The sequence below is a fragment of the Ixodes scapularis genome, unplaced genomic scaffold (genome assembly GCF_016920785.2).
Source record: "Ixodes scapularis isolate PalLabHiFi unplaced genomic scaffold, ASM1692078v2 PGA_scaffold2__306_contigs__length_199485367, whole genome shotgun sequence".
Taxonomy (NCBI): Eukaryota; Metazoa; Arthropoda; class Arachnida; order Ixodida; family Ixodidae; genus Ixodes; species Ixodes scapularis.
In genome coordinates, this window is record NW_024609857.1 from 135,162,965 (window position 1) to 135,184,500 (window position 21,536).

The 21,536-nt window shown below is 41.7% G+C and overlaps 1 protein-coding gene across 1 annotated transcript in view; it reads left to right on the top strand.

The window, feature by feature from the left end:
- Positions 1 to 21,536, top strand: part of LOC115328459 (indolethylamine N-methyltransferase) — a 63,035-nt gene that overhangs the window by 32,079 nt on the left and 9,420 nt on the right. The window lies entirely within an intron of this gene.

A 21,536-nucleotide genomic window follows, 5' to 3' on the forward strand; every position in this document is an offset into this window, starting at 1 on the left:
TTAGGCGAAAATCACTATTCGATTTGAAGTCGAAATCTACTATTCGTACAACACTAGCAAATATACTTGCACACACTTCTGCTCCTCGTTACAACGGCGAGGGGTAGGCACTTCAACTGCAGCTTCAGTCCCCCTGTAGTGTTTCTCTTTCGTATCAAAATGTGTGTGACATTACATGTTGCTTTTGCGTAAAGGAGAAACGCATTACCTGATATTTGGACTCAAAAAGTGGATGCAGTTACAAAATGTCTAATGGGAAGGGTTTTTGCAAGCAAACGTTTTTCATGCACAAAACATTTTTTTAATTATATATATATATTTTTTTTTTCGAATACCCTCAAGCCCAGTTGGCATTACAGAGGGGAGTGGGGGTTAGTAAGGCGATTAGATATAACGCTCCAAAACAAGGTGCCGTCAATGATGGTGACGATATTCTCCGGGAGGTCGTTCCAGCTCCCAATGGCGTCCGGAAGGGAAGGATAAAGGTAGGCCATTGAGTTGCATTTGGGCTGGACTATCTTGGAGGGATGATCAAACCTCGGAGAGGTGTAACTAGGCGGGTGAAGCAGGGAGTGATGTAAGGTTGGGTGGTAATAAATCTTGTGCAGAAGACTTAGACGGGAAATGTCACAACGAACAGAAAGATTGATGATGTCAAGCTGGGCCTTCATGGCAGACACACTGGAGAAACGTGAGTAATCAGACGGGTTGAAACGAACGGCGCATTCTGGACAGACTCAATTTTGTTTTCTAAAATTAGTTGATGAGGACTCCAAATCGAAGATGCATATTCTAATTTAGGGCAGATAAGGGTAGTATAGAGAAGACGTTTAGGGACAGGAGAGGGAGACTTGAACTTGCGGCGTAAATATCCTAAACTGCGGTTAGCCGATGCTATGATTGTAATAATATGAGTATGCCAGGACAGGACAGAAGTAATGTGAACACCTAAATACTTACACTAAGTAAAGGTTGTACCGCGGAGAGTGAGGATCGTCTGGGGGCAAGATGAGAACGGGAGAAACATATGCATTTACATTTATCAATGTTAAAAGTCATATGCCACGTAACGCACAAGTCGGCTATTTTAGCAAAGTTTGTCTAATGTTAGGGAGTCACTGAGGGTTGGTATTTTCCTGTACACAACACAATCATCAGCGAAGAGACGAAGAGAGAAAAGAATGTGAAGTGGGAGATCATTTATGCATATTAGGAAAAGGAGAGACCCACGGACAGTTCCTTGAGGGACGTCAGAAGTAACAGGAATGGCAGTGGAAGTTGTGTTGTTAGCATAAACAGACTGAGAACGATCAGATAGGAAAGAAATAATTCACGCCTGAACTTGAGGGTCAATGCTTAGTTAGATAATTTATAAAATAACAGGTTATGTGGGACCGTATCAAAGGCTTTGGCAAAATCGAGAAACACAGCGTGAGTAGGATAACCGGAGTTCATGTTCTGAAGGATGTCGCTAGTACGGCAGGTAAGTTGGGTCCAACAGGATAGGGACTTGCGAAAACCATGTTGGGAGCTCCAGAAAAAGTTGTTTGAACCTAGGGAGGTATAAAGATGTTTGGTGATGATATGCTCCAGAATTTTAGAAGATAAGCATGTAAGGGAATTGGTAGTTGAGAGGGGATGTCTTAGCACCGCCTTTGTGAACCGGGACGACCTTGCCAAATTTCCAATCATCAAGTACCTCCCCCGTCTCCAGCGATTATTAAAATATTCTGGTGAGAAAAAGGGCACATGTCAGCTTTGTGCTACGAAGTACTTTGGAATTTATATTATCAAAGCCTCAAAACGAGGATATTGTCAAACAATCAATGAATTTAACAACGCCGATAAAATCTACTCTAATTTGATCTATTGAGAAGTAATCACATGAGACGAAGGAGGCATGATTGACATAGGTAGGATCAGCAAAAACACTTGAAAAAACATTATTAAAAAGGGATGCACACTCGCTATCCGAAGTGGGCGTGCCAAAGTCGTTATTTAGCTTGAAAAAAAAGAATGCGGTTTAGGATTCCCAAAATACCAGAATTGGCGAGAGTTACTTTGTAAAATACTAGGCAGTGTATCATAAAAGAGCACATGTTTACGCTCATATAGCTCAGTTTTATACTTACTGGCGCAATCATTGTATCGCAACAAGATTCAGGCCTGTTGACAGATTTGGCTGTACGAAAAAGTCGTTTCTTTCGGTTAGAAAGAGAACGGAGCGAACGAGTAATTAAGGGATCGAGACATAAGATTTGATCACAGCACACGGAACGTAGACCTCTATAAGGCAATGCAACTTGTCACGAAATAAGCACCAATGATCATTAACACTTCTCAAATCAAAATTCTCATTATAGAGGGAAAAGTAATCTGATGGACACGCCACAATTGAATCAAAATTGTCCTTGTTATACAAGCGTATTTGTTTTACAACAATCGCACACTTGGGGGTTAGAACATCGAGAAAACAGTGTAATGCTTTGTGGTCGCTTAACCCTTCAAGGCAGGAGATTGAATGAACCAATGCAGGGTTATCAGAAATAATTAAATCCAGGGTGCTTGAACAATTGCCTACAAATCTAGTCGCGAAATGTACCAGCTGAGTGAGGCTAAACATCGAGCACACATCTAGAAATTCACGGGTTCCTGCCTCTCCAACAGCACTTGGCGCAGCACCGCTCCAGTTTATACTGGGGAAGTTAAAATGCCCGAAGATAAACGTGGGGCAATTAGGATAGGAGCATAAGAGAGATAAGTCATCTTGTAAGATATCGGTAAAAGACGGCAGTGCGTCAGACGGGCGATATTAAACACCCACCAATACTCCTTTAAAAGCAAACGTTAAACACACCCAAACTGATTCCAGCATACTTGCTAGTGAGATATGCTGGCTTGGAATATGTTTCTTAACACTGATAAGGACACCACCGCCACGCCGGCCTGTCCTGTCTCAACGATAAATGTTAATCGTCTATAATTTCACAGTCGTCTATAACAGGAGAAACCCATGCTCCCGATATCAAAACACTACTTGCTTCACATGAGCTGATTAAAAAACACTGATAATCTTGCTTGGGTAGATTACTTCTAGCATATGCATAAAGGACGCTGATGTTCGTGGATTTTGCTATTAGTGCTCGCAAGGGACGCGAGCACTTGCAGAATTTTTATGAAAAACACTAATTGCCGTGGTGTTCGCTGTTACAGAGTTAGCCGAACAAGCACTCCCCGCGCAATCCTATCTAGTAAGTTATTTAACAGATGTAGTGGCGGGGTTTATTTATTTATTTATTTATTTAAAATACCCTCAAGGCCATTGGCATTACAGAGGGAGTGGGGGTTAGTGGCAGTAGTACACTTCGCAGCTCAATCTGAGCAGTATAGATTATTTATGGCAGTCCTAAATGAAAGTTCAGGAACAATTGTTGCGATAGGTGCGGGAAGGTGGTTCCAATCCACTGAAGTTTTCGGAATGAATGACTCTTGGAATGCATTAGTGTTGCATTTTAGAATGTCTACTTTATACATATGATCAATGCGAGGTGAAATATAAGAAGGTTGATTCAGCAGTAGGTTGTGAAGTAATGAGTTAGTATGGTATATCTTATGAAAAAAACATAAGCGAGCTATTTTACGACGTAAATTGAGGTTAGGGAACAATAGACTAGTTTTCATTGAGCTCACGCTTGCGGTGCGATGAAAGTTATTAAGAATGAAACGAGCAGAGCGGTTCTGAACTGATTCCAGGGCGTTTGTTAGTTTGGAAATATAGTCCTATCACCAATGTGCAGCTTATCATAGCGTAATTTGTACGGTTGCGATTGGGATTTTGCAAACGCAAGGAGCCGGCTACTGGCTGCTCGCGTCGTCACAAAGAAGTTTTCAGACAAGGAAAACGGTGAAACTTTAAATTTAAATGCGCTCAGAAGGACTTGGTTTTTCTTCTTAAATGAAGAAAACATGACAATAACCGGCCTTGTCATATTTGCATTGAACTTACCTATCCTGTGGGCGAGTTCAATGTGGGAGACGTCAAGAGTAATGCCGAGATGTTCATTTACACGACAAACAATCTAACGTTCCGATTCTAACCAGGTTCCTCCCGCAGTATCTTGTAGACCATAAAATATAAGGTTACACCGCCGTGAGCGATTTTCAGCGTCATCCAGACGAGATAACAAGGAAGACGTAGCAGCTGCCTGGTCATTAACGATCCTGCTCAAATCGGCGACCTCTATTTTGATCGTGGTAACGGGTGAAAACTCGCTTTCAATTGTAGCAACTCTTCTATCGAGGGAAGCGATACTGTTATCTAGAAGCACTTGCTTATCAATAACAGTTTTGACATCAGTTCCAAGAGCAACCTGCCGCTCCTCAAGTCTAGAAGATCTAGCATCAAGTGACATAACGAGCGTGTGCACTGCAGCAAGTTGCCCTGCTTGCTGAGCGGTCATAGGTTCTGGGTTGGACTCAATGTCACCCGATAGAGACAGTAGGACCCAGAGTACACTCGCACAGTCACGAACAACATCAAAGAGAACCCGTAGGCACGGGAGCACGAGAAAGTAATCATTGCTACTTTTCGCTTTACGTAAAGTTTGCATGCCTTTACGAAAATAAACATATCGGGGTCAGGAAGATCTGTCGGGGGTACGCTCCCATGTGTCAACCTCCAGATGGAGCATTTTTACGTCAGGGCTTATTTTTCCAACGTATTGGATCTGGGTCATGCTTGTCTAAAGAGCAGACCCCGAAGCTCAACAGCTAAAAACAGAAGCAACAGAATAAGTCGACGTTGTTCAACGTTTAATATGTACAAGGATCAGCCTAAAAACAACGAAAAAATTATTTATGTTTTAACCTTAACCTAGGTATACTACATGCCCAAGATGTTATGTGTGTTGTTTTTATAAAAAAAACGAATAGTCACAAGAGCAAAATCAAAGGAGGATTCGGCTCACCTGAATAAACTTCTCTAAAGAGAGTGTGCGGCTTGCTCGGAGGTACATCATTGACAGCTATTAAAATACCAATAGACAGGTCTAATTGGTGCTAAATAGTTTTGAATAATCAATATTGTGACACTGACAGTTGTTTATTGATATTCCTCCATACTACCCAAAATACTATTATACCGCATGAGGAAAATCCTGACCTCTAAGTAGTTCAAGAGTGGAAATTAATATTTGGTATGCTTCAAGACAACCTCTGTTATCTTATGCACTTATACAAATAAAACACGGAAAATATTGTCTGCTGCTGCGTGCCCCATTAGTTTAATTAATATATTCGTAGCTTGAAAATTATTAAAAAGATATGAAAGACGTTTACAATGTTTTGTAATGGCGAATTAAAACGCAGCTCTTGACGAGCAGGAGGAGAGAGGACCGAGGAAAGGGTGTGCCCCCCCCCCCCCCGTATCATCCTCTCCTCCTCTCCTGCTCCGCTTCCATATAGCGGGAAATTTTCGCTAAATATCCCGCAAAATTTGGCGAATATTTACCCGCCAAGTATAGGGGAGAAATTTCCGCACCAAATAAAGCTCGAAATTTAGCGAAACGTTTCGCGCTAAATTTAGCGGGGGAATTTCTCATAACGCAAAGCGCGCTAACGCCCGGTTGCATTCTTCCCATAATGCAACCCATTGCTGTTACGCCGACGCCGACAGCGACGGCGACGCCACTCAACCCGGAAACGGGCGCCTAAGAACTGCGCTCCAAAATACGAGATGTTTACAAACCTCTGTAATGCGAAACTAGAGCGCAGCTTTTTAGGAGGAGGAAGGGAGGGTACGGAGGGAAGGGAATGCCCCTCCTCCTCTTCCTCCTCCTCCCCTCGTCCACTTTTCCTTCTCCTAACCTCCACCAACCCTGCTCCTCCCCCCCCCCTCAACCTCATGCTCCCCCTTCTCCTCCTCCTCCTTCCCTCCTCCTCGTCCTTTCCTCTTCCTCTCCTCCTGCCGCTGAATTTGTGCATGGGTGAGGTGACACGAAGTCGTGGCGTCACTTGCCTCGCCACATTAGAGCGGGGAAACTATATTGGTGTTGAGGTCACTTGACGTCAATTTCTCCGCTAAATTTAGCGGAAAAATTTCTCCGCTAAAGTTAGAGGGGAAATAGTGCAGCAATAATTAGAGGAAACAATTTCCGCTCTAAATTTCGCGTGAAAAGTTCCCCGCTAAATTCATCGGAAAAATTTCCCGCTAACTTTTTGCGGGGAAGCGTCCCACTATGCAACGCGCGGCTACGCCGACGGCGACGACGACGCCGACGCCACTCAACCCAGAAGCGGGCGCCTAAGAACTGCGCTCTAAAAAGTAGAAAGAAACAACGCCATTAATGCAGTCATGGTTAGTGACGCGATACTGTAACTCGTTATTTTTTGTGACACTTTACTGCACATCGATTGATTTCTTAAGTAACTAACGATTAGGTTAATTTTAAAGTGTGTTTTAAAAAGTAACTAAAAGTGTCTCCAATGATACATTTATTTATTGCGAAAAGGTGATCCTATCTTGCGAACACTAAAGCGGGTTCGATAATGTCCTGAGGCTCCGCCCCATGTTAGACGCGACAAAATAAAAAAAGAATTCCAAACAGAGTAACGGATAATTGGTTAAGGCTTCGCCCCGGATAGACTCAGGTTGCGGGTTCGATCCACGCTCCTGGCCCAATATTTCGCCAGCGGTCTTGGCCTTTAATTCCCATAACATTAATACAATAAATTGAACAATCAATATCACCTCTCTTCGCTCGCAATATATATATATATATATATACAGGGTGTTTCACGAAACGTGGACAAATTCGGTATTGCAGAACCTACTCATGGCGACAAAAAAAAAGCTTGTGTCGTTTCGGTCCTGGGCCAGGGCCCTATTTAGAAAAATTAATAACGTACGAGATAATTATATTGTTAATTATTTTGGTGTTATTAAGTTTTTCAATACCGTGTTTAAGGGCATGGTTTCAAATAGATAATTGTTCAGCATCATCGAAGAACACTAAATCAACAAATTGCAGAACGATAAAAGGAACGCGCAACATATTACGGCTTTCTCAAAAACCGCACGAATTCGACGGGCTTTGAAGTTTCATTTTGCAATTGGAGTGCACCTCGGCCCCGACGGCACCGCGCCCCTTGGAGAAATTGTGCAACCAACCTCTGCAGCGCTGTCCTCGCGCAACGCAGCAGAGGCTGGTTGCACTATTTCTCCACGGGGCCCGGTGCCGTTGGGGCCAAGATGCGATCCGATTGGAAACCGAAACTTAAAAACCTGTCGAATTTGTGAGGTTTTCAGAAAGCCGTAAAATGCTGCTCGTGCCTTTTATCGTTCTGAAATTTGTTGATTTAGTGTTTTTCGATGACGCTGAGCAATTTTTTTATTGAAACGATGCCCTTAAACACAGTATTAAAAATTTATAAATTAAGCAAAAATAATTAACAATCGAATTATCACGGACTTTATAATTTAATATTTTAATAATAATAACAATGTTCTTGAATATGCATCTGCTACGGATGGCTATAATATACTGTCTATGAAAGGGAACTTTTTGTTTTTGCTATTATATATAATGTCCGCCCCGCGGAAATGTGGTACGATTTTGACATTTCTAGATAAGCTGGTGTGTCATGCAAACAAAACCAAATATGTTATTTTTGTTAGTGGTGATTTAAACATTAATTTGTTAGAAGATACCCCGATCGCTGCCGAATTGTTATTAATGTTAACGGCGACCAACTTCGTTAATGTAATTACTCATCCCACGCACACTACACTGTCTACATCAACATTAATTGATCTTTTTAATACAAACCATGAAAAGGAAAAGGTCAAGTCTGGCGCAAATAATTTCAGACATAAGGGACCATCTGCCTATATTTATGCCAGCTGACACAACACGAGAGGTACATTACCGGGACACAAGTTCCATGAGTTTCCAAAACATTAAACCACTTACACAAAATGCTTTTAGGCAGGAATTATTGGCCACTGATTGAGCAGGTGTACAAAACTCAAAAGACGTGGATAGTACGGATAACACGTTTTCGGAATGTTTTAAACAGGTTTATTTTGCTTCTTTTGCACATAAAACGTTTAAACTTGCTCGAAATGGACAAAAGATTTGGATGGCCACAGCGCTCCTTAAAAAAACGCGTGGAAAATGTAAATTGTATAAGACATTTCTTGCGACACGTGAAGCCGTGTCATTAGCGAATTTCATAGAATAGGAAAACCAAATAACCGCGGAAATTAAAAAGTCTAAAATAATTTATTAAACTAGTCTATTTGATGCTGAGCGTCTAAAAAACGCCGATATATTATGGAATCGCATAAATAGTGTGTTTAATACGCTTTACATGCCAGCACATTTGTAAAACTCTAAACATAACACAGAGGTCTTAAGCGCCTCAAGTCTGACAACTATTTTGTGAATATGGGGAGAAACTCTTATTATTGTGAAGCGTCAGAAAACATTTGGCCAATCTCGACATCGCTCTGTATGTACTCCAAGTATGAGACCGAAATGTGCTCCTCTATTCATGTCTGAGTAACAGTGGCAGTCGTGATGCGGATGATTTAAAAATTAAACCTATAAAATATGTTGTAGATATTATTTTCCCATATTGAACATACATATACAACTTCGCAATGCCATCCGGTATCAATTATTATTATTATTTATTCATTTCTGAACGAAAACATACAGATACGTACGGGCCCGCAAAAGCACGAGGGTGCTAGTGGGCGGGTCCCGACAGCCAACAGAAGTCGAAATTATACAATATCAAAATGCAACTGCACATGCAACCGCACACATATTAAAACATAACAAAGTCTGCACTGAGACGCACGCACTGAACTAGTTAGTATGAGTAAGACACCAATATTTTAGGCATCTTTTAACAACACTGAATGACTGTAAACAAAATAGATCGTCAGGTAATTTATTAAAAAAGTATGGGACATAAAATGATCTTACTCTTTTTCCGTAATTCGTAAAAATCCTAGGCTGAACAAACCGCTCTGTTTTCCTTAGTGTTCTTTGCTTTTTTAATGGTACCTTGAATGTGTCGTTATAATAATGTTTTAGACAAACTACATAGATGTAGTTTGTCTAAAACATTAGTTTGCATCTTTTTTAAAAAGATGCAAACTTCGAAAGTTATACCTTAATTCAAATCAGGAAACAAAAGTGATATAGGAAACTGCCGTACTAAATCAATTCTAATAGTATTTTTAAAAGGGCTAGAAAAAATTATTCACTCCCGCATTATTCATTTCTGTGACAAGCACTCGCTTATTACTGACTGTCAATTTGGATTGCAAAAAAAAAATAGATAAACACAAACAGACTTATTAGTTCAAATAGAACATACACTTAGAAATTTCTTAGAAAACATTTTGACGCTTGGGCTCTTTCTAGATTTTAGCGAGGCGTTTGATTGCATAAATCATTTATTTCTGCTAAATAAATTATTTTTGTGGCCTTCGCGACCTTCCACTCACACAAATTAAATCATACTCACAGTGACGCTCAGAATTTGTGCAAATGAAAAATCAGATATCAACACCTTTAAGGGCCGGTTGCACCAACGCCGCTTAGCGCAAAGCGGAGCTTAGCCGGGAACTTAAGCAAAGTTTTGGTTTCGTTCGGTTGCACTAAACTCGCTTATCGCTAAACCCAGCACTAAACTACGCTTAACTTAAGCGCTCAACATTGGGCGCTTAGTTTTTGTTGTTGCTTAATCCTGGATTAAAAACATGGCGGCTGGTTTGTGGCGGTCGACGCGGTGAACGAAATTGGTTGTACAAAGTGTTTTAGGCTACAACAGCGTGAGAGTTTCGACAGAATGACCTTCGATTGTGACAAGGATGCAAAATATCGTCGCGTGAAGTGTTTATCGACCCCTGTTTTCAAGTTGGCTCTCCACTTTCAGTGCGTGTTAGCCCTAACAGAAATACGTACGGAGCTGTGGGGCTCACGTCTGTCTTCGCGTTGGTTATTCTGTCCACGACCAACTCTATTGATTCTGTCAACGAGCTTATTCGTATGTACTTTCTGATTTTCGCATAACTGTAACGTATTGTTATTTACCACTTTGTTTATTTCTGCTTGCAACGCATATCCTTCAATCCGATCAGCGCGTTGAATAGTGGCAGTACATGATCTCGGCGATCAGCTGATTCTCGACACCTCTGCCGTTTGCATCAGATTGTGGCGCTTTTAAATAATGAAATAGCAAAAATTAAATTTTTGTCGTTTTCTGAGTTTCGAGACAATCTTCAGTGAATGTTCCTTGTCTCGCGAGTAGAATCTTGGCTTCGGAAAACTGTATCGTTTCATAACCGTAACTTTTCTGGTGATCGCGCTTTTTAGGAATATTTTGGCGACGACAAACCGTAACGACTACAATACGAGATTCGTTCAGCGCTGTATTGGGGCAGGCTGGGGCCGGTGATGCGAAGAGACGACCGTTCTCATCGGCATGATGTGATGTACTAGTGGGAGTTTTCGTACTTCGAAGTCTGCCGCCGTCTATTTGTATGAACTCCAGATCTGCCTATATCACTGGCGAACGAGGTTCTGGTTCTCTATCAGCAGAAAATTAAAGAAAGAAAAAACGGTTCTGGGTAACCTTTGCGTGTTCAAAATTGACAGTTTGTACGATCATGAAGGGATCTATCTACCAGTAGTATCGCTTTGGTGTATTGGTAGTTATACCTTCTTTCCCTTTTACTAAAACAAAATATACGTAGTTCCATTACCACAGGGTTTGACACAATCAAGCCATTTAAAGGTGTCATTTCTGTGGTGACTGCACACCCCTTTCTATGCAGACACCAACGGTAGAACATGCCGATCTCAGTTGCGGTAGGCGCACTGTGCAGAAAACGTTGGTCCACCAGCTGTTGATCGGAAGCATTCTGGTACAGTATCCAAATAATAATAATAATAATAATAATAATAATAATAATAATAATATATAATAATAATAATAATAATGTCTTTATTTTTTCATCACATGATGAAGGGTAGGCCGGGGAAAAAAGCTGTGAAAACAGCTTCACGGGTCCCCGACCTCCTACAGTGGCAGAAACATAACAGCTCAAACAAACAAACAAAAGCAAAGACAAAAAAAATAGCTGTTACAAAAAGAGCCCCGGCATGGCAGATTGTCACAAAAACCGTTACACTGTGCGGTTACGGTACATAGTAATTTCGAAGCTCATTCATAGAAAGCGAGTCCAGTTGAAAGTCACGACTAATAAAGCTGTTAAGTAAATGTGGTAAAGTATATTTTAACATTTGCAGGCCATAGTTAGTTCTATGAGGTACCATCCTCCAATATTCAGCGTGCCGTGTAGGATAGGTTACAACATTTCTAGTTAACCTCGCGAGAGTCGTCAGGAATTGTGAGTTTCGTTTTTGATCTCTTTTAAAACCAGCGGTCAACCTGTAACTGTACAAGTTATGTATGGTTATGACAGCGTATTTTTTTAACAAACCAGCAGTATGAAAGTCATGTGGGGCGTTGCAGATAATTCTAACCATTTTCTTTTGAAGCAGGAATATCTTTTCTAGGTTTCCAGCTGTGGTCGTGCCCCAGATAAGGTGGCAATAGCTGAGATAAGAGAAAAAAAGAGAGTTGTAAATAATCAGTTTGGCGGAAGTTGGTAAGATAGAGCGGTTGCGGTTTGCTAATCCAACAATGCTAGATAATTTAGATATTACATATTGTACATGGTTATCCCATGACATGCTCTCAGAAAAGATGACTCCAAGTGTCTTAAAGCTATTAACGATTTCAATGGGCATTGTGTTTAAGATGAGGCTATTAGCGCATGATAAAACCTTACTTTTCGGACGAAAAAGAATGGCTTTCGTTTTATTTGTGTTTATTTGCAATGCATTTACCTGTGCCCAAGACTCCAGTTTTGATAACGTTATATTTGCATGGGCTATCAGTAAATTTGGCTCGTCAGCGGAAAAAAATATGCTAGTATCGTCCGCATAAATGACTAGTTTAACCGTTTGATCTTTGTTCACTATATCGTTTGCATATATATTAAATAGAGAGGGACCTAGAATGCTTCCTTGAGGGACACCTGACGTGATAGTTCTCGTTGCAGATGAATGGCCGTTTCGGTATACGTACTGTTGACGGTGTTTAAGGTAAGAGTTCAGAAGCATTAACGGGCCGCCTCGAAAACCATAATGTTCGAGTTTCTGTAACAGTATTTTATGATTTAGGCTATCAAAAGCTTTAGTGAAATCGACGAAAACACCAAGTACTAGTTTTCTATTTTCGAATTGCTCTAGAATATGTTCTTTTTGTGCTAGGAGGGCCGCTTCAATTGAAAGATTTTTTCTAAAGCCAAATTGAGCCGAGTTTAATAAACCACACTGGATAGGAGCATTGTTTTTAACAAATGGGCTTTTAAGGCAGATGTTGAAAGAGATGAGGTTTGGTCTTTTCCTATGAGATGAAGGCTTCGTTTGCTTACACGACATCATGACACTAGTTGCAGCACCAGAGACGATTGCCTTAGGGAGGAAAGACAGGGCTCATGTTTGCATCTTAATGTAGGTGGTTAAGACCCCCCTTGAAAACAGTTGCATGCTGTGACTATCACATGCACTAAAGTTTTGTTCAACATCCCTTCAACTATCTGCTCCCATTTTGTTTGCTTAAAATGCTGAGTGCAGTGGCACAGGCAGGGGGGTAGTTTGAAAGGTCAAACCTGCCCCCCCCCCCCCCCCAAACTCCCTCTCTGAAATCATCACTTTTTCTTTTTTTGTTAGTAAAGCAAGACAAATATTGAAGGACTACCACCCGAAGGTTTGGGACGGCTGTGGCTGTATCCGTCAGTCGTACAGTACATTGACTACTATACGCAAATATGAAAGAAAGCCCCCCCCCCCCCCCCAAAATATAATTCCTGCTACACCAGTGGCTGTGTGTATGCATACATAGACATATCCACCTTATGGAAGGGCAGTAGGATGTAGAGAAATGGCTGTTTTCCTGATTTCAAGTTCAGCCTGACAACCGGACACTGCACTTTCTGGCATTGTGGCAACAGCAATTCTTCATAACGTAGTGCTTGAACTGATCGAAGCAGTACTTCCTGTGGATCTGAAGCTGTAAGGCATTGGTGTGTTTTCCTAGCTATGCCAACCGAACAGTCGCCTTGCAGGCTCTGATAAGAGCAACACTAAGACCATTCTCATCAACTGTGTGTTTACAACAAGCCTAAGTGCTCCTAGGCATGGCTTCAAAATGCTGAATGGGTATCATGAGCAACACCATCCTTTGACAAGTTTTCTGGTCAACAAGTGGATGCTCTGTATTGTAGAGAATCACGTTTACCTTTAGTTTTTATTAATTTCACAACTAGCTTTTTTATAAGTAATACATTTTACTGTGCTCATGTATAATGGGGCAGCTTCTGCAGTCGTATTCTCCTACAATTCATTTGTGCGAGTGGTCTGGTACATCATTTGCACTGTTGTCACTGTCCCTAATCTCATTTTGTAATTGATAGACCAGAAGTCCAAGTTGGGCTAGTCTCATATTTGCAATAAGGAAGTGGTGGACTTAACACTTTGCCACCCTAGGCAGTCTAAAAGTGCCGCCTCCCCCTACACTCGCATAGACATACATGCGCACAGATTATTTCACCCCAGTTCTAGGGTATTCTTGATGGTGGTTACCAACAGCCCCTCTGTAACAACTTGTATGAGGTTGAAGTTACTATGGTCTACAATGCCGTCTAACGATGAGATGCACAAAAGTTTGAACTTGGTTGTAGTAAAGTAATTTTTTGATGCATTTCAAGCACAATGAAAATTGTTTGTTGGTGCAGTACCCCACAGACAAGCAGAGCAGCACAAAACATATCAGTCTGGATGAAGTCGACAATTCTATTTATGAAGGCGTCTACTCCTATCAATATCTTCTAGTAATCATTGGTCAGTATCTCCTCCATTCTCTGGGTTTTTCTTCTGGATCCGTGTTCCTTTGATTACATGGAGTTTCGTATATCTGAATCACATACTTGCCTAGAGCCACTTTTCAAAACTTGGCACCCACCCGCTTCTACCTAAACTGCTGCCATAAACAACTAATTACTTTGCATATTGATAAGTTTTTCACTGGAGATAGGAACTTTAAAGAAAAACAGGAAGCAACTGGGATGGAGCACTAGATTGTCAACGTTGTAAGTGCTTGCTACAGTTTTTCTTGGTGTTTCACCTATTGCTGGTGTTTTGCTTGTCTCTAGGCTATCAGTTGTTTGTCTCGGTCTCTTCCTGTAGCTGTTAATAATTCCCTAACCATATACTAAAAATAATGTTAGAAATACCATAGTTGTTTTCTTTGTATTTTCAACAGAGTAGTCAGCAACTGTTAGGAGAATCCATTAGTTTATTGGAACTAGGAAATATGTGAAAGCTGTGAAAGTGAAAATTGGGTTCATACTGAGCTTAGAAGCACATAAGACATATTGTTATCAATAGGTGATGGCATGAGTGCCAGACTGCATATACAAAGTTCAATGTGGCACAAGCCAAACCTATTGTCACAGTATTTTACTCATACCTACAAGCCTCTAGTAAAAGTGACGAGTGTGGGGAATATGCTAATGTAGGATACCATCTTGAATGGTACAATAATGAATTCAGCATTCATATGTGTACCTAGAACCACACCGTATCAGAATCATATTCACCCTGTGGTCAGTGTACTGTGCCACAGCATATATGCCATGGCCCTCTCGGTACACATGTTACCACATGCTGTTCAGTATCGTAGAAGCTAACAATCGTTAGGTAATCAGGTCCTTCAATATATTCCATTTCATTATTAAAATTAAATATAATTTTCACCAATGAAATGCGCTTTGTTGCAATGCACAAGTGTTGTGTGGTGAAGTAGGCATAAAGAAAACACTTTACACTGGCCCACAACGTTTTTTGGCAATGCAGTGGAGGGTACAGGCACGCGTTCCCTCTCCCATTTTGAGCGCTGAATAAAGCTGTGCGCGGGCTCTCCTCCTCTTCACTGCATTGCCAAGAAAAGTTGTCGCCGAGTATACACCAACTCAACTCTCCTACGTCACGCCGCGGTGGTGGCGCGCCGGACGCACTTCCGGTCTGTGGCGGTGGGCAGAAGTCGCCGTGCCAGACATGCATTCCTGTGTTCCCTTGGAAGAAACGAGACAAAAAACCTGCTTTCTCGTCAAAATGCTGCGACGGGGGTTGTACCAAGAGAGTCTGGAAAGGTTTGAAGATCAGCTTTCATGTGTTTTTGCCCCCTCTGTTCGTCCGAGAACGTGGATAGTAGGCGTGAAAAGGGCAAACCAGACGCTGTCGAACTACAATTGCGTGCGCGGGCAACACTTTGTGGTCGCCAGATGTATTTGCTTTGTTCCAACATAAACGAGAAAAAACCGCCAAGTTGTCCGAACCACCCACGGGTTCAGTGCGTCTTCAAATTCACACGGCCGCCTGATCGTTCAAACTTTCGTCTGCTCTTTCAAATGTCTGCTTTTTGTCGTCTGCTCGTTCATACAAAAGCGGGCCGTAGACCAAACTTTGACCCGGTGATTGCAATAAGAAGTAATTGCAGACCTCAAAAGACTTAAGTAGGCTCGTTGTAAAAAGTAGATACAAGATATTGATCATTGGTACCGGTGGTGATCACCGACTTGTTACGCTTGGTCTGTTCCCGCTTCCGAATTTCAATATCAACGTCGATCATCGCCGCTACCTTCTACACTTTTGCAACACGAGCGACGTCGCTACCGAAAATAGCTGGAAGAATCTCATCATGGTTTTGGCGTCCATTCTGCGGCGTTCATGCGAATGAATCGCCGCACGTCAAATTATTTACGGAAAGTTTAGCGGCGTAACGAGCCTTGATAATTTCGCTTAAGCGATTAAAGTGGTAAGACATTGCGATGAGGACGTACAATCGACAATTCCAACGCGAAAAAGAGTAGGCGGACTCACACAGACGCCGACAACGTGACATTCGAGTGGTTTGTTGACGCGGGACGCGGTGCTTCTTGCCCGTACCCCATTACGCATGCGTTCGAACTGTCGTCTGCTCTTTCAAACTTGGCTGCTTTTTGTCGTCGGCTCGTCCAAACGACAGCGGCCTGGAAACCAAACGTTGACCCGGTAATTGCGATAAGAACTAAGTGCAGCCCTCAAAACACTTTTGAAGGTTGGTTGGGGTAAGTAGGCTAAGTGCAAACAGATAGAAGAAGATGTTTATCATTATTGTTACCAGTGGCCATCACCGACTTGTAATGCCAGATTCTACTTGCGGTTTTCAGTATCGACGTCCACCATCTTATTTACGGTCTCTCGCTTTTGCAGTCCGAGCAACGTCGCGTCTGAAAACAGCGAGCAGAATCTCATCGTGGGAGTCAGGCTTTAGCGCCCATTCTGCGGCGTCCACGTGAAATGAATCGGCGCACGTCACATTATTCACGCTAAGTTTTGCCTCGTTAGTTTTGCTGAAGCCGCTCAAATAGTCAGACATTGTTAGGAGGACGTAGCATCAACAATTCCAACGCGAAAAAGAGCACGGGGACTCCCACCGACGCCGACAACAACGCAATTCAATAGTTTGTTTATGGGCGACGGCGGGCTTCTTGCCCACCATCCACCGCGCATGCGGGGCGCCGGTGGCGTCCGCTAGGGGCGCTCCGGTTTGTTTGTAAACATGAGTTGGTGTATAGAGTGTTTTCATGATACCTACTTCACCACACAACACTTGCGCAATGCAACAAAGCATGCCCCAGAGATAAAAATTCGATTTAATATTTATAATGAGATGGAATATAGTGAAGGACGTGATTATCTAATCTAAGGAGCCGACCTAGTGCTTGTGAGAGGTGGCCCGCTCCGGGCCACCTCAAACTACCTCCCTCATATACCTGTAATAAAGTTTTTCAGAGAGACAGACAGAGTACTGTATTTTAGTATTTCGGCTGCAGTTCGCATTTCAATAGATATTTGTGCTTAAATTACTCTTGGCTAATAGCTCGGCACTAGCCCAAGAGTCATGCCTTGCTTATTCAAACTTTTGATCGTCAAATTGCTTACGGAAGTGATTTGCATAATTAGCAAAAACACAAAATGTTCATGAAGGCTGATTTGGGCATCTTAATTATATAATTGGGAAAATAATTTACTAGGTAAGGGGTCGGCAACCTGTGGCCCACGGGCTAGCAGAACGGTAATCACTCATCTAGTACACAGAAGATCGGAAGGTCACGTTTGAAAGTTGCATGTAAAAACCCCAAGTTAGCAGTCGTACTGCAAATGGAAGGTTTGCCCTCTACAGTGGTGACAGAAACCATCTAATTTCATAGCTGAGTGACTCAACGCTCTCTGAAGATTAGACATCCCATTTGATTTTGACGTTTATGATCATAATAAAGTCAAATTAGATAAGTTTGAATCTATAGAAAGATATAAATTGCATATGTAGTGGATATGACCATACAAGTATGCCTTGGTATAAATTCTTTATGTATTCAGTTACGAAAATTGGCTGATGAAATAGAGAAATTGAGAAATATGTATGGTCAGAGCAAGAATATAGGCGCTAAAAAAGATTCATGTTATACGACAGTGATTAAAAAAATATTAGCACTTCTGTTATCTTGAACCTAGAGTTGGTCACTCTGTCTTGTCAGCCCTTTTCGTACAAGGTTGCTGTCTCTACGGTCACTGCTGTGCAGGCAGTTGTGACTGTGTGGTAGTTGTGGCAGTAGTGCAAGAAAGAATGGCTGCCCCGTCTGTAATTTGTACACGGCTCTCCTGAGCCGAAATAAATATCTATGTGTCTATCTACAAGTGGAGGAGTCATTGTTTCCGTGGTCTGAAGGGGTGTCTGGTGCCAATATCTATCAAAAACTTTGTGCGCACTTTATCATGGAAATGTTTTGTTGAAAAGAAGTGTGTTTGAATGGGTACAGAAGTTATATGAAGGATCCACAAGTGTCAGCCATAGCGGAGCTTATGCCCGTGCATGTCGACGACTGATGACGACAGTGAGCGTGCTTGTGAGCTCGTTCTGCCGGATAGACGAGTGGCAGTAAAAGATGATAAATAATTTGCGAATCAGCCAAGGCTTTTCGCATGTCATAATTCATGGCAGGCTTGGGTTTTGAAACATTTTTATCTAAATAAAATCTATAGGCATGAATCATTCTTAATCACCCTTGTATTTAAGATTTTTCCTCTTTTTTCTTCAGTTTATTATTGACAGATTTACTGCTCCCACCAGAGAGCATGGATGCTAGATTGTGCTTTGCCATTTCTGAATGGTGTTCTCTTTCAATGAGTCAGGTTTTTGTTTTAGGCCAGTGATTTTCGGAACCTGTAACCTCTTCCCTATAGATAGTTGCAACTGCCACAGTGAGAGAAAAGATCAGTATAGTCGTGTTAAGTGCCTCTAGGGGCTGGACATGCTTGAACCATTCTTGTAGCCTCATTTTTCAAGGTGCTGAGACACATCCGCAGGGCATTGGGGGACCTCCAGAGGACACTGAAATGCTGAGGACTATCACGTGATCGTCGTCGTCCCCAAATCATAGTCAATCATTGGTCTATGACAATGCTGTTGCGACAAAGATTTCTATCTGGTGACCCAACGTCCCTCCAGACAGCACTGAAGTGATCAAAACCACCACGGGATGGTCGTTATCCTCAGGTTGTAGTCAATCATTGGTCTTAGACGGTGCTACTACAACAAAGTTTTCTATCTGGTGACCCAACTTGCCTCCAGAAGGCACTGAAGTGCTGAGAACTACCACGGGATGATTGTCATGCTCCGATTGTAGTCAGTCATTGGTCTTAGACGGTACTTTTACAACAAAGTTTTCTATCTGGTGACCCAACTTGCCTCCAGACGGCACTGAAGTGCTGAGAATTCCCACAAGATGGTTGTCATGCTCCGATTTGAGTCAGTCATTGTTCTTAGACGGTACTTTTACAACAAAGTTTTCTATCTAGTGACCCAACTTACCTCCAGACGGCTCTGGAGTGCTGAGAATTACCACGGGATGGTTGTCATGCTCCGATTGTAGTCAGTCATTGGTCTTAGACGGTACTTTTACAACAAAGGTTTCTATCTGATGACCGAACTTGCCTCCAGATGGCACTGAAGTGCTGAGAATTACCACGGGATGGTTGTCATGCTCCAATTGTAGTCAGTCATTGGTCTTAGACGGTACTTTTACAACAACGTTTTCTATCTGGTGACCCAACTTGCCTCCTGACGGCACTGAAGTGCTGAGAATTACCACGGGATGGTTGTCATCCTCAGATTGTAGTCACTCATTGGTCTTAGATGGTACTTTTACAACAAAGTTTTCTATCTTGTGACCCAACTTGCCTCCAGACGGCACTGAAGTGCTGAGAATTACCACCGGATGGTTATCATCCTCAGATTGTAGTCAGTCATTGGTGTTACACGGTACTTTTACAACAAAGTTTTCTATCTGGTGACCCAACTTGCCTCCAGACTACACTGAAGTGCTGAGAACCATTATGAAATGGTCATCGACCACAGATTGTAGATTCACTTTTGAAATAAAAAGTGTGATCACTTAAAATTATTCAAAATGATTTACATACGAAAATGTAATCCTAACATGGTGCAAACATATAGATGCTTACGGAACTAGATCATGTAAAATTTACTGAAAAGACAGAGGTTACTTCAATTCATATTACGGATGCAACACTGACATTAAGCACATTAAGTTTCCCTGGGTAATATCTCACTGTGCTTAGGTGTTTCTGATATTTGGTGGCTTAGCCTGAATTTCCCTTTCCCGTAATGAAACTATACTGAATTTGTACGAACTGCATTCTGTTCAAGACTTGCTACATCATGGTAAAAATCAAGTGAACAAAGCTTAGAGACCGCTAACCTGGGCCGTGGAAAAATAAACTCGTGAAGCTATTCAACGATAGCTGTTAAACAAAAACTGTATTGAAGAAAGTGTTGGGGGGTTGTTAGCTTATATTTCAGTCTATTGGGTGACTATGACTGACCAAGCAATATGTTGTAAGCGAGACCTTCAGTGTTATCTAGAAAATAGTCTGATAAGTAGAATTTCAATTGTGTAGTTCGTATAACTCACTTCAAGAGTGTGCAATAAGAGAAACCATCAAAAGGAGCTTACATAATTGTTTATATAAGTGTGTGTAACTTTTATGGACAATCAAATCTCTTTAATTACATATACACTAGACATGTACTTATTTGCATAGTTCAACAAATGTGTTTTTTATGAAATGGTAACTTGAATTAGTTGGTAATTCACAAATAAAGACAACAGTGAGAAAGACAAATATGAAAATAAAAAAAGCACAGCATGAAGCTTTCAATAAGGGGCGATTCTTTATGTATAAAGCCATAAGAATAAGCAACAACAAGAACTTTATTCCGACTAGTTCAAGCCACCTTTTGAGATGACATACATTGGAGAGTTTCAAGTTTATAATATAAGAGCTTCAGTGACCGAGAAAGCTCAAAATTTTCCCGATTGTGAATGTATTAGCTTGTTTCGTGTACGCCAACAGCCTAGCTACCGCCTCTCAACCTTTTGCAATTTGCAATAAATGCATTCAAGGTCACAAAGAAGTTACAGGGAAAGTCTTGTGTAAGTTGTCTAGTGCATTCTTCGATTATACCCTAACCAAACGACTAGGGTTTGAATTATTGGTTTAAGGATCCCAAGGCTGCTCAAACCGGTCACCGTGGTTGCCGTTTTCAGGATATTGGCGTACTGGGGCATTTATAAAGTTGACAAGTAATCTGTGCCTGCGGCGGGACACATCGAGTAAAAAATTCACTTCTTGTTTTTTGTGAACTCGACAGTGAAACGGAAGTCTGTTTGAGGCTGCAGCGGATGTTCAACGACGGTACAGTGCCGTTCTGTCACCTTTCTGATAGAAACGAGTACGGTCGTTGCAAGGACCTCGCGGCGATCTCTTGACGACTTCTATTCGACGATTTCTGGGCATTTTCGCAGCTGCCGTGGCGAGTTCGTCACTGTTTTGAACTTCATCGGTCTCAGGCATGACTTGATTTTAGTAGTCACCTTACCTGCCAACTTATTCTCGACGATGTTTTGTCTTCAGCGATGTAGCGAGTGGAGCGTCCTTCTCAAGTTCAGTGAGATTTGGGGCCCCCGATCAAAATGTAAGCACGAAAACTACTGTTACTGTCAAGATATTTTGTTATCAACCTATATTAAACACACAATCACAGATGTAAAGAGAACACATGTTTATTTAAAGCTCTGACTCCTGTTTTTAAAAGTTAAGCGAGAAAATTATTAAATTTGGAGACCTTAAATTCGTTACTCACCGAAGAAATACAGCGAAAAGCAGACGCCTACGACGCCTACAGCAGCAGTTTTTTTGTTTACTTCACGTGATTCCTCTCCGCCAATCATATTCGTCCCTCTGAGCGTTCCCTGCTTTGCT